A 14,494-nucleotide genomic window follows, 5' to 3' on the forward strand; every position below is an offset into this window, starting at 1 on the left:
TTGTGAGAAGCCACTCCATCAGATCGTTGGACTAAAGCCAGAAACGCTTGTTATTTGACACATGATTGACTACCGCAATTAGGTTTTTAAATGTGTATACTGCTGAAATTTATTGAGTGGATTAATCTTTTTGTGTGTTAAATAGTCGTAAACAATCATTAAGAAAAATTGAGGCCAGTGTTTGAGATATTTCGAAACCGTTATTTAGTTTTGGATACTAGCTAAACTTTACTTCTATGATTACCAATTATTAATTTTAATTGCAATCCGTTAATCATGGGGAACCAATATACATATATTCTTCTTTTTCATTATCTTCCTTTGACTGAGATAAGACATGTGCTTTATATAAAAAAAACACTATTTAAAGGATTAAAACGCGTGTAATCGTAACTGTTTTTACCAGTTTTTACATTAGATTTTGCGTTAAGTAATCTGGACTGTGGCCTGTCTTACATTGGGCAAACCAAACGCAATATCTCAAGCCGGCTTAAATAATAATGCATGCGCCTCAGACAGTTGACTGAGGGTCTGAGAAGAACCATTTCATCTGCGTAGCTTTAATTGACACTGAGCACTTAGACAATTTATCCCAGGGTAGTTTATAATCTACTAAATCAAAACCGCGGCTAAGGTCAAAAAATATGCATAAACGCACGTATCTCGACTTTTACAGGAGGCTATTTACGACACTTTTCAGACTAAAAATTGCACAATCACTTGAAAGAACAGGACGAAAACCAAACTGCGCGTCATGAATAATAACATTCTTCGACAATTTTGGATAAATAAGTCTTTCAAGAATTTTCCCCAGTATTGTTGCAAGTGAAATAGGCCTGTAATCGTTCAGACTTGAGAGGTTCCCCGTTTAACTTTAAAGAACACATTACGGATGTCAAACACAGACGTAACTCTAAGTCAGCTGTATGTGAACACATAACAGACCGTCCAAACCACTACATCCGCTTCGACCAACCAACAAGTCACGCGAGCTCAGTGCCTTTCCGTCCCAAAATTGCCCAATATTCACACACAAATGTCTTCAGTAAAGAAACTATTTCTATGTCTATCTCAACAGAAATTGGTTTGATTGATGCGCTATCTATAAGTATTGCGATTGATTTGGGACACTTACTTCATAACAAATATAATTGATGATGTTAAACAAAAAACCTTAACTTGAATTTTTTTTTATGACAATAAGGAACGAGACGAGCAGGATGTTCAGCTGATGGTAATTGATATGCCCTGCCCATTACAATGCTGTGCCGCTCAGGATTCTTGAAACACTCAAAAATTCTGATCAGCAACACAATTGCGCACGTCACCTTGAGACATAAGTCTTATTTGCCCAGTAATTTTCACTAGCCACGGTGAAATAGGCGCCGTTGTGGTACCCATTATCTAGCCGGCATTCTGTGCACAGGAGCCTCCCACACCCCAAACTTTAATATCAACATGTTGGGTGTTTTCATTTGTGAATTTCTGACCGAAAAGAAAATATTGCACTGCAAAAAACTTACGAAAATCAGCTTGTTCAAAAGCAGATTATTTTGAAAGTAATTTCGCTAAGTCGAAAGGCTATTGCAAGCGGTAGCCAGTATTCATTGAATCGCGAACTCACAGTAACGTAGGTCCATTTTTGTCTACCGCCAGATGCAAAATCAATACGACTGCAGTAAGCTTACGGATAGTCGTTTTAAAAATGTTTTCGGCTTTAAATGTTTATTTGTTTAATTGTGGATAGCTCGCTTTTGTTTCGTGTTTGCTGTTTCAACTTATGTAACGGCTCTCAGGTTTGTGTAACGCTTTCATTGGCGCCGTGTTTGATTATAGAGTTGGGTAAACAATTTTAATCATCAAAAAGTTTGGAAGGAAAAAAAAACATTTGAACAGGTGGTCTTCGCCCACATGGGAGTAACATCTGTTCGGCTGTGATTGAAAAAATCCATTTTATTTATCTATTAGGAGTAGAACTTTAAACCTCATATAGTTTTAGTTCAATAGATTTTTTTTTTGGGAATTTGTTCTTTTTTTGATTGATCGCTAATCTCAGCTTTATTATAGATTTAAAAATAAATAAAAAGCTCCACCGAACTGTTTTTTCCGCTTGCGCTCCACGTGATGGTTAGTGATACGAAAATAGAATGTTATATATTGATTTTGATTCTTAAAAGTATATCTAAAAAAGTCTGGAATAAAATATTCTGATTATTTCTTATACATTAGCCACAAAAGATTTGTTAAGGAAAAATATTTATATAAGCGGCTAAAACCGTGGAACTCACCTAGTTGTTTGATAGTATTTTAAAGCTAAAATTTTATTTTTATATTTTAATTTCATACAGCACATATGCAATACATATCATCAACACTCACCCATTCACTAAACACTAAACATATTCTAAATCACATGTCCTGTACCATTTTTTTATTATCAAATAACTAATTTAAGTTCTATTTAGATCTTGGTACATGGAACATTCCCATCTGTATCCAGTTCTAATTTTTTTTTTAATTATTATTTATTTTCTAATTCTATTGCAGTTAACTTTTATATTCTTTTATTTTACTCGTAGATACTAAATCTCATGAAGCTTTAATGCATTTTAATAACATCAAAATCACCAATTCAGTAAAATGGATCCAAAATTGTTTCTTTGTTTGCTAATTATCAATTCAAGGTGTCAACGCACGGCGTAGAACAATTGGCTGAATGCCCAGTGCCTAGGCTTAATGTACTAAAGGTGATAAATCAATAAATTATTCTATATGAATGAAATGATCAAACTACAATTCATCATACTGCTGTTATTCTTATTATACAAGAAGTCATTACCGACTCCGCCCGCACAGTTTTAGGCCCGGTATCCTCCAAACCGGAGAGAAAAGCAGATGTATTCAGACAATCAGATTTCGTTATTTCCACATCTCCTCTCCGCTAAGCTTCGGTGGAAATGGATCAAGCGGAGAGGAAAGGATATGTCTCATTTCTATAATTCGCACCCTATCCAGAATCTATGTTTCCTTCGGTAGTTTAACTATTGAAGAATTAATTGTATTTATTCAACCTGTCATTCCTCTTCTTTAAGCATTTTAAAATATAACTTTTGTAACGACTTGACGTCTCCCTTTCCTAGACATCACTCGACTGATATCGAGCTCTCAAAGCACACATCCTCTCCGCTTTGGTCGAAATAGTCTGACAGTTTCGCGGCTGATCTCCTCTCGTCTCCTCTCCTCTACTCTCTGGTGGATAGCGGGCCTCAGCAATCTGCCATTAAACTATATTGCAACGGACCTTTATTAATTGCGCAAAATTTTAATTCTTTTAGCTAGTAAAAATTAGTCTTAGTGACTTCCTATAATATGATTTATCTTTATATATATGAATATCGTGAAAATCTATATTTTACCAATTTAAAAGTACACTTCCATACCCTTATTAAATATATGTTATTTATAATTTTATATAGGTCACCTAAAACGGGTATAAAAATGATGGGTTTAATGTTAATTGGGTGAATTATATTTGAGAAGAATGCAAAATATAAATACGTTCTAGTTTTTAGACACGGCGTGGCTTAGTTATAAGAAACTAACTTATTTGCTTCCTACAATAATAAAAACGAAAAAATTTTGGGATTTCCTATTGATATAAGTTGCCTCATAGCATGTGTTGATTTAATTTTGTTGATGGCAACACTAGCGTAATTAAAATGGCCGTCCAATGTGCAATCAGTTTTAAAATTCATAAAACAATCTCGGCGGATGAATTGTCAGTAATTAATTGTTGGAATTAAAAACGTTATTTGACTTTTATTACAAACGTTCATATTGACTTGTAAATATTTTAAATTTAATCATTTTTTGTATCTTCTACAAATAAGTTTTCTTACAACCTAACGAATACGACTTTTCTTACTGTTGGAATTAGAGTTGTCGAGAGAGTTGACGAAATAAATTATTAATATCTATCTATACAAACTAAATTTCTAACCAAAATTTATGAACGATGCGGGTCTCCAACCCGCACCTGTCGGTTTCCGTTCGAGCGCTCTTACCAACTGAGAGAACCGTTCAAGAGACGCATGGATCGTTAATCTTGGTATGTCTTGTTTAACTCTCCGATTGTGGCTCCATCTACAGGATCTACTTTACGCTTGAAAGCCTGCTCAATCCCAATAATATATAATTAATCCCAGAAGAGAGGTATATCACTTTAAAATAATAAAATGTTTATTAATATCTGCTACATCAAAAATTATTCTTCAGTGTACAGTGGAACGCGAGAGGTCGCGGGTTCGAGTCCCGCATCGTTCATAAATTTTATAAAGCCTATTAATTTAAAAATAAAAGAAATTGTTTGAAAAAAAATGGCATTTTTTTTCTGAAAATTGATTCCTTTAGAATTCTTTTGATGTAATTTCTAATATACTAGATACTACTACCGCTAGAAACAAATGGCGCTCTGAGAGAGAAGAAGCGGCGCAAGAATATCTCCCAGCATCCTTTTTTTGCACTCTTTTTAATAAAAATATACAATATTAAACTGTGATTGCTATTGCTATAATATAATCATAATCTCGTCCCAGGCTGTCGGATCACTTAAATATTCAGCTATGGAGTAGTAGGATTTACGACAGAGCCATTTTGTAATAAGACATTTAAATTTATTTATAGATAATGCCTGAACAGTGGCTGGGACTTTATTATAAAAGTGTATACATTTACCCTTAAAGCTATTATATATCTTATGAAGCCTACTAGAATTAGTTACAAGCCAATCCCTTATTTTTAGTGTTATAATAATGAAAATCACCATTAAGAGCAAAAAGGTGACGATTTTATGAACGTTTATTAAATTTTCATAAATGTACTGACATGTATGAATATTTTCTTCCTTAAAGTCCATGTTTTAATAATTTCATTTAAGCAACAAAGATCGACTCCATGTTTTTCCTATTCTCATTGTAACAAATATTCCAATAACATTGTAATAATCTCGTTATAATTCACATAATAATCTCATCAGTTAGACCTGGCGTCTAGCAAGCTTCACATAAATCCATATAACACCTTCATTCGCATATAGGGCTATAAATTTTATTTTAAAATTGATCACGAACTTTATCACAATTTTATATGTGATATATTTTGCGTTCCGAGAATTGTTGGGATTGAAATATTATAGCGAAAAATGGGCGATATTACTAAAAGTTTTTAATATACGACTCTACATATACGTATAAATAAAGTGTCTGGTAGTAGAGTGAAATTATCAGACCAATCAGAGACGGCCTTATAAACTAACGAACAGTAAAATTCAAAATATCATTGCCTTACAATATATCAGTATCGTGTACGCGTGACATTATAATATCACTAAAACCAGGCCGTTAAATTGTAAGAAATCAAGTCGATTGAAAATCTACTATTTTATTGTAAAATGACTAGTGAAATTGTACAATCATGGCTTTGACAATATACCTGGGACATATATTGTAACGTTTTATCATTTCCAAGCACTGCAATAGAGTAAATGTCTTATGAGAAGAAGTCACAAGAACTCAGTGAGACTTTCATTTCATCATATTTTACAGTTTTAACAAGGCAGCCGACACAAATACTTGAACACTACTTCTACTTATCATAGTAAGTAAAAAACAAGAATTTAAATTATAAATAAATTCAGAAGAGTTTTGAGCATTAGTAGTACAACATACATGAACTATTCGCGATTACAGGATCTATCAGTAACTCCAAGCAGTTCGTACACAAACAAGACTTATTATACCAGTGGGAGGCTCCTTTGGACAGGATTCCGGCTAGATTATGGGTACCACAACGGCGCCTATTTCTGCCGTGAAGCAGTAATGTGTAGATATTACTGTGTTTCAGTCGGAAGGGCGCCGTAGCTAGTGAAATTACTGGGCAAATGAGACTAAGATCTTATGTCTCAAGGTGACGAGCACAATTGTAGTGCGGCTCAGAATTTTCGGGTTTTTCAAGAATCATCGTGTATCAATTACAATCAGCTGAACGTCCTGATCGTCTTGTCCATTATTTTCATAAAAAAATGGACCAGCTATCGCTTCCTCGCCGCATATCAAAAGACGTGAGTGAAAGAACACTATATGACTTCCAATGATAGCTCACAAAAACGACTTCTGATCATGTGGATCGTATAAATTATCTGTTATTAGTTTAGTTCATCCGCATCCGGAAATGTAGAAGTCAATTCCCGTATACAGCTCTCGGGAGGTTTGTTTAGTACTCAGAAACCATTAAATATTGCTGAATACTGCTGAAGTTACGATATTATTACCAGAATTGTATACAAATATCTGTTTTTAGTAGTTCTTTTCAGTTAAATGTATTTTACGATTCATATGAGCTTACATGGAACAATATACTATTATATTTGCAGTAAGAAATTAATAATAATAATAATATTGACACACTCTTACATAAATTATCCTGTCCCAAACTTGACATAGCCTGTACTATGGGTACAAGACAACGATATAATATTTAAGACAATATACTTACTTAAACATACATAAATACATAATTATAAACATCCATGAATCGGAAACAAATATCCATATTCATCATATAAATTATTGCACCTACTGGGATTCGAACCCGGGACCTCTAGCTTAGTAGTCAGGGTCACCAACCATTCGGCTATATCGGTCGTCAATTTATGTGGTTACTTTTTTAGTATCTACAACGAGTTGATTCTTTTTTGAAACCTCTCCAAGATATAGAACCCATTAGACAAGTTTCAAAAAAAAAAAATATCCAACGATTATAAATTGATATTATATTACGCATAAAACAATCAACCGAAACATATTATTATTCTCACCGACTTCACAAATATTAGCATCTCCAGAAATTGTTTTTTTTTTCATGCAAAAATATGAGTTTCCTGTCCCACGTATCCTACAGGAAGAAGGATGCGGAATACACGCCCGGAATAAATATGAGTAAGCAAATAATGCAAACGACACACAATGTTCCCTTTTGTATTTTTCAAGCCTATAATTTTGTTGGCAACCTTAATTCTTTATATAATATTACTAGCCGTACCCGCCCGCTTGCTGGGCAAATTTTAAAAGAACATAAATTAAATTTTATTCATCGTATTACAAATACAATAAAAAAATAAGTAGCCATAAACCATTTAGGATAAATTTCGCATCGAATGGTGGTAGTTTCATGTCGATACGATCAGTGGTTTAGGCGTGATTGAGCCTCAAACAAAGACCTTTTTCCTTATATATATAGATAGATATTTACTAGTCTCCTTACTAATTTAACTCCACGTAAGCAAAAGAGATCATAACTACGTATCATCGTCCGTATAGTTCTTTCGCTGTTCCAAATTCATTGGCTTCATGAAGACTCTCCGGGTCTTTAGTATTGTGTCGAACGTGTTCTATGCACTAATCACGTTTCACGTTCTTAATTCAAAAATATATCAACAGTTTTATTAACTAGATGGCGATCCCGTTCAAAGTTACCTCCGCAATCCTATCCAGCCTCTAATGATTTTGTAATCTTCCGAACAGCCACACTATATTTTTTATGACCATTTTCAGCAGACTCAGTTACATCGTCCAAGATTGTGGTCATTTGGTCGAATTGCAGTATAGGTTCTTGATATAAAAAAAATTACATAGCGGTGCATTGAGTTTCTGTATTTTGGGACCATTTCAACAAATTATCTTTATCCCTTTCTCGTGATGTTTTATTATAATCCTTGCTAAAGAAGAATAACTTAAATTTTGTTTCAGTATAGTTACGACACAGAAGAAATTTTCATATGACAACATTTTTATCCTTATATTAATTCAATGTTGTCAGCAGTAAAAAATGTAATATTAGAGAGATTGCAGGAATACCTTCGTTATCTATAGCCATTCACCCGGAAAGCAAAGATAGTGTTAATATATAGATGGTTAAGACTACCGCTCTGTTCAAATAAATTTCTCTTATAACTTTCTCTCTGTATTTCTTTATATTGCATTAAAGCTTTGTTTTTCCACTTATCTTTATCAACTGCTGCATATTTGTCTCCCGAGTACGCTTGTTTTCCTAGTCTTCCATATCTACTCTAATACTATATACTTCCATAGATACTCTAAACTACAGAATGTCCATTATTTTTGTCTTGTTTTTGAAGTTATACTTCTTTAGGCGCGTTATAAAAAAATTATGAGAGTAAAATTTTAAGATGCGCGCGCATCCCTGTTACACAAAAGTTACTGGTTGAAGTAGGTTCTTAAAATTTTTTGACGTATGCGACATTCATTATTTTTTTTTTGGTTTCTTCGTCCATTATTCGGACAAGCAAAGGGCTCACGCCCATACAGTCGTTTTCATTATTTAATAATTAATTGATAAAGCCATCTTTGCAAGATTTAGAAGAATAGCACGAGGAATAAATAATTTTAATGATTTTTACTTCGTTATGCCAAAGAAATATAACTTCTTGCGCACAAACATAAGTACATACACACTTTTTTTTAAACCTATTTTCCGTTATAAGTATAACATATATTGCTTTCTTAAAACGTACGATTTGCTTCATAGAATTTAAGAAATGAAACTTAAATTAATAGTACTATTTTATAAGTGTTCTTTTACAATTGCATATCACTTCCAGTGAGGAAGTTTATTATTTCCTTTATTTACCCCTACCATTTCGATAAAGGTGTAAAAGTATTTAATTCAATCCAATAACCCTTATTAAATATATCAGGTTTCCATTAATGTTAATATTTATAGTGGAACACCATCCAATTAGTCCAGTAGTTAGAATTTATTACAACTGTAGATAATTGCCTAAATTACTCGTAAATATCGTATTTTGTCCTCATAATGACATCGTAATGTGCAGAGCAGTGTTATTATGTCATGGTTTTACTATATGTATTATGGTGATTATTAACGTAACGTATTTACGTACATACATATTATGTATATATGATATAGTAAACAGTTATGGTAATCCTTCAAAATTCAAGATATAACGATACAATTTAAAATTTCACTAAAGTGAGGTTAATAAAACCAATAAGATACATTTATAATGACAAAAAAGTAGTTAAAAAAAACTAATAAACACTTATTGGTTGAAAAGATAGTGGAATTAAAATGAACATCAATCCTGCCTTATCAACGTTAGATGAAAAAATTGTATAAATTAAATAAGGAAAATAAAATTGTAAAAAAGGAATAATTTTATCAAATTGATGAAATGTCATCAGTCCTCGATAAATCTACGAAGTTTGAACGAAATCTGGCCGTTTAATGTGGGTCAAAATCGCGCCATATGAGTCGGTTACAAACAAACATACGTACAACAACAATTTTTTATTGTATATTTATAAATTAATATAATTATTTACCTGATTTCGTTAAAAATAACGAGCATGATGGCTTAGTCTCATTGAAAAAATACAAAATAAAAATGTCGGATGAATAATTTTCACTTAAAAAAATTTTGTTCTCGGCACCGACAAGATAAGATCAAAGCCATATTTTATTTCAGTAAAGTACACCCTACATTCATGCTGTTAAACCTTTTTAAATATCACAAAGATTGAATGGCAATACAAAACAACTTGTAAATGGCTAGTTGACTATAATGATAGCTGTCAAGTAAGTTTCAGTAGATGATTATGAACAGTACAGCTATTAAGAGATGAAGCCAACCGCGATATCGGATAATCGGTGTATCGGATGTTCGAGTCGTAGTCGGGTCGTCTAATAGCGCTTGTTTCAAGTGGAGGCATGGAATAAAGCAACGATTCACTGCTTGCAATGCAGTATAATGCGATATCTAAGGGTTTTTACTGCTCGTGGGTTTGTTTTTAATGTCGATATAGTAGTTTTGTTTATATTTAGTTAGCAAAAAATAATGTTACTGTCCGTTTCTATTTTTGTTTGTAAAATCTTATAGAGTAAAAAGATTCACCACCGATTTATGGATAGTACAACTCTGTGAGACCAACGTAGGCACAGAAGTGAAAATTCATTTTCGATTCCTTATCGGAAAATATTTATTTTTATATATAAAGATTCCCAAAAATATCATAATATATAAAATATTATAACAAAAATTAAATTGTGGTTAATAGCTATGCTCAATTTTTCGTCTACTCGAGCTGAGTTCACTCGAACAAGTTTCTTATTCAATACCCATAAAATAAAATGTTTAGAATGCCAATAAGAGTTATTGCTTCAAAAACTAAACCCATTCAATGGCCAAATTGCCTACTGATAATGAAACATTCTGAGCGGCACTGCATTGTAATGGGCAGGGCGTATCAATTACCATCAGCTGAACGTCCTGCTCGTCTCGTCCCTTATTTTCATAAAAAAAAACGTATACAAGCTTAACGCATCTACGTTTTTGGCATGAGCCACTTATTTAGATAAATCTACAAATGAAATTAATCCAAATCACAAATTTGAAACAATGTAGAGACCTTTACAAATATATCGGCTTCTATAAATAATATACATATATAACAAGATTTCTTGTTCATTATTTTATTTGCCTAGACGAAACCTTGTAGACAGTCGCACTGTGATATTGGATTTAGTGTAAATACTGAATCTATTTTAAGTCGTTTATATTCAGAAATATTTTTTGTTATTAAAGTAATAAATACTATTTGGCTTATTAAGAAGAGCATAATAAACAAATAATACAACTCTTAAGTAATATGATTATGTGAGCAGAAAAGAAAATTATAGTCAGACTGGTGGAAGATATAAAAGTTGTAGCATAGTTTTGTCAGTGTGAAGGCGTCCTTACACATTGTATCGCGGCGCAATATCCGCGCCAGTATTGAGATCCTCGCTGATTTCCGCATGCAGTAACGGAAATAAATAGTAAAATCGATAATAATTGTTTATCTTCAACAAATTTCGAGCTGTTGACGCTTTTTTTTCATATAACATCTCAACGTTATATTCATTTTCATGTTCATGTCAAAGAAACACAATATCTTTTTGGATTGGCACCATTTAATTTTTATCTAATCTCGGAGATATAATACTGTTGGCTTGATGAACATATTCATAGAATAATTGTTTTATTTCGTTAAAATGCTAAATTCAAACATCTATATCCGCAAGACAATTTTTTATTTACTCTGACATTTTAATTATTAAAGTAGATCCTGTAGATGAAGCCACAACGTGAGAGTTGAACAAGACACAAGATTTATCAAAGACACGTCACTCGAACGGTTGACTCAGTTGGCTGAGCGCTTGCACGGAACGCGAGAGGACGCGGGTTCGAGTCCCTCATCGTTAATAAATTTTGTTTTTAAATTTTATTTATTTTTTTTTAATTATTTTGAAATAGTGATTGATCTCTTATATAATAGGTTACCTTTTGTGATCTGATGGAAAGTGATAATACAGTCGCCGATATCCGAAATGCCAAAAGAAATTATTACAATTACAATATCATTCGTGTATAACAAGTACTATTTTAGAAAAATATTTCAACGATAAACGATATGTAAATATAATTAAAAGATTTGTTTTGTTTGAATAATAAATTATGTTTCAACGATTAAAATCCTACTAATATTATAAATGTGAAAGTTTGTATATCTGGATGTAAGTATGTTTGAACTTCTTTAACGCAAAATCTACTGAATAGATTTTGATAAAACTTTACAATAAAATAGCTTACACACAAGAATAACAAATAGGCTATAATTTATAAAACTATGGTGTGAATTATACTAAATATAAAAGAAGTGTGATTGTGACTAATGAATACAACTAGCGCCATCTCTTATCAACTAGCAAGCAAAAGATCAATACAATTTATATTGCAAAACAAAGTTTGCCGGGTCATCTAGTAAATCTATAATTGTCTATCAATTTCTTTTTGAACATATTTATCTCCGAGACTATATCTCTCCGACTATAAAAATACAGGTCAGTCCGATCACGTGCGCCCATTTGTTCCGACATATCCCACAGATACCCCACACCTGGCCCCTTATTGCTTACGCTCCAAGAAATCGCTTTCTATAACTTTGTTATTGGTTGCTGTTTATGAACAATGTACCTCCTGAATTATATAGGCAACGTAACATTATTATGATCGAGAATTGAAGACGAAAATACTCTGTAAAACAACCACAAAAAGTAATTGTGAAATAAATTGCCAATAATAAAAAAATATCCTTACACATAGTAGTCAGGTATAGACAGATTTTTTTATTGTTCCTACAATTAATTATAACTTTTAACTCAAGTATTACCATCATCATCAGCTGGAAGACGTCCACTGCTGGAAGAATGCCTCCCCCAAGATCTCCACGGCAATCGGTCTTGCGCTGCCCTAATCCAACATATTCCGGCGATCTTCACCAGATCGCCGGTACATCTTGTGGAGGGCCTACCAACACTGCGTCTTCCGGTACGTGTTCGCCATTTGAGGACATTTCTGCCCCACCGGTCATCTGTCCATCGAACTATGTGCCCTGCCCACTGCCACTTAAGTTTCGCAATAATTTGGGCTATGTCGGTAACTTTGGTTCTCCTAATATTACCGTGAAATATTTTCTAGAATCGCGCTATACATTAATCTTCGAATAATCAGCTTCGTAATCTACCAAAAAGATCGACTAAGTGCGAGGCGCACTCATACACGAAGGTTTCCCTTCTACTACTATAATATTATGCTTTGTTGATACAAAAAAAAGAACATTTTTAAGGTAAAACTATCATTACATCGCCTAAAATGGTTTCGTGAAGTCGAAGTATTAGTTTCAACTACTTTAAAGTCAGGTTGATCGAGTAAGGAACAAGGCGCCTAACCTCTGTTTTCCGAGAGGGAACATGGGCTCTAACCCCACGCATGACAATGGATTATTTTTAAATATATAGAGACAATTGATATGTGTTCTTTTTTGTGAATAAAATGCTCTCGCATCATAACACCACACAATTGTTTTTGTTTTTTTCTTTTTCAATTTGCTTGGCGACTATTTGGAAATCGCCATTGAAGCTATTTGTAATAATGTTGTTAAAGCAATAATTAAAACCAGGGTTATTGGTAATTCCACGTGGTGACTATTTGCGATATGTGAACAATTTTTGAGGTCAGTTTTTCTAGCGTTTTGTTTTTCAAAATATGTCAGAATTGCAAGATCAAGATTTAAATTATCACAAAGCAATCAATTTCTTATTTGAACTAAACTTTTCTTCATTCTATTCTTTAAAATTACCATAAAATTATTTAACAATACAATATCCAATGTAAATAAAATGGAACCCAATTTAAGGTGCAAACTCAAACCCAAATGCACACACACACACACTCACATACATATACAGAGTTTTCAGACTTGTTTTAATTGTGCGATACTTGTAACAACGTTGTTGTTGACAACTAACTGGGAACTCTCAACCACTAAAATGTATATCTTTGAAGTAAATTAAATTTATTATTATTAATAAATAAAAAATAAAAATGTATAATATAACCTAGAACCGTTAGCAGTTTAGTAGTATCAATTAATAAGAAGAACAATTAAGACATTTTGTAATTACGCCTAATTAAAGTTCATCTTCGAAGTGATTATTTCGCATCGCATTTGCTGCTTTTATAAATTCTTGTTTTGAGTTTTTCCACAGATGACACAGGCGTCGTAAGATAGGGATTTCATGTGAACAGACATAGAAATCTACCAGCGTTAAGTCCGGACTCCTCGCAGGCCACGCAATGGGCCACTCACCCTATCCAATCAAAAACTCTGAAGAACTGTGTTTATTACACGTACCATTCCTTACATATTTCAATTTTTATATTTCCAATAGCACGTTTCATATCATCACATTCTAAATTTAAACTGAATATACATTATTATTGAATATTATCGATTCATTATTCATGACACACAAAGTAAGTCAGCGTTCCAAATAAACTTTGTACTTCCAAAACGCTTACTTAGTATTCTATACATTCAAGTTAAGGCTATGGATGACGCTAAGGGGAAGTAAAATAATTTACATAATGTAATCAGCAGAAACGAGAACCGATCATTTGAGAAGAAGCGAGTACCCGCCCCAGAAACTGAGCTAATCTTGTTAAAAAGCATCGAAATGTCCCTTGGAATTCTTGATCGACATGGTATCGTGATTTTGGAATACAAAGATTCTATCTTAGATAATTCCGACGACTGGAATGTGCTTGAGCTTTATTTGTTTTTTTGTTTCTCATTATTCGTATTTCAAACAAAATGTATTTATTCGGAAACATTTGATTGGTGAATTCTATTAATATTGTAGGTTTTTATTCAATATAGAAAGCTCTTCGCAACTTCATAAAAGTTGAACTTGACAGTTAAAAACACTCGTAGAAATATCGCCCGAAGAAGCTCATTTCATAATTTATTTCTTTTTCAGCATCAATACCACATAAACTTCATTCATAATATTATTA

The 14,494-nt window shown here is 32.8% G+C and overlaps 1 protein-coding gene across 3 annotated transcripts in view; it reads left to right on the forward strand.

The window, feature by feature from the left end:
• Nucleotides 1-14,494, forward strand: part of LOC126971758 (kinesin-like protein CG14535) — a 153,639-nt gene that overhangs the window by 9,629 nt on the left and 129,516 nt on the right. The window lies entirely within an intron of this gene.

The sequence above is a fragment of the Leptidea sinapis genome, chromosome 24 (genome assembly GCF_905404315.1).
Source record: "Leptidea sinapis chromosome 24, ilLepSina1.1, whole genome shotgun sequence".
NCBI classification, from domain to species: Eukaryota; Metazoa; Arthropoda; class Insecta; order Lepidoptera; family Pieridae; genus Leptidea; species Leptidea sinapis.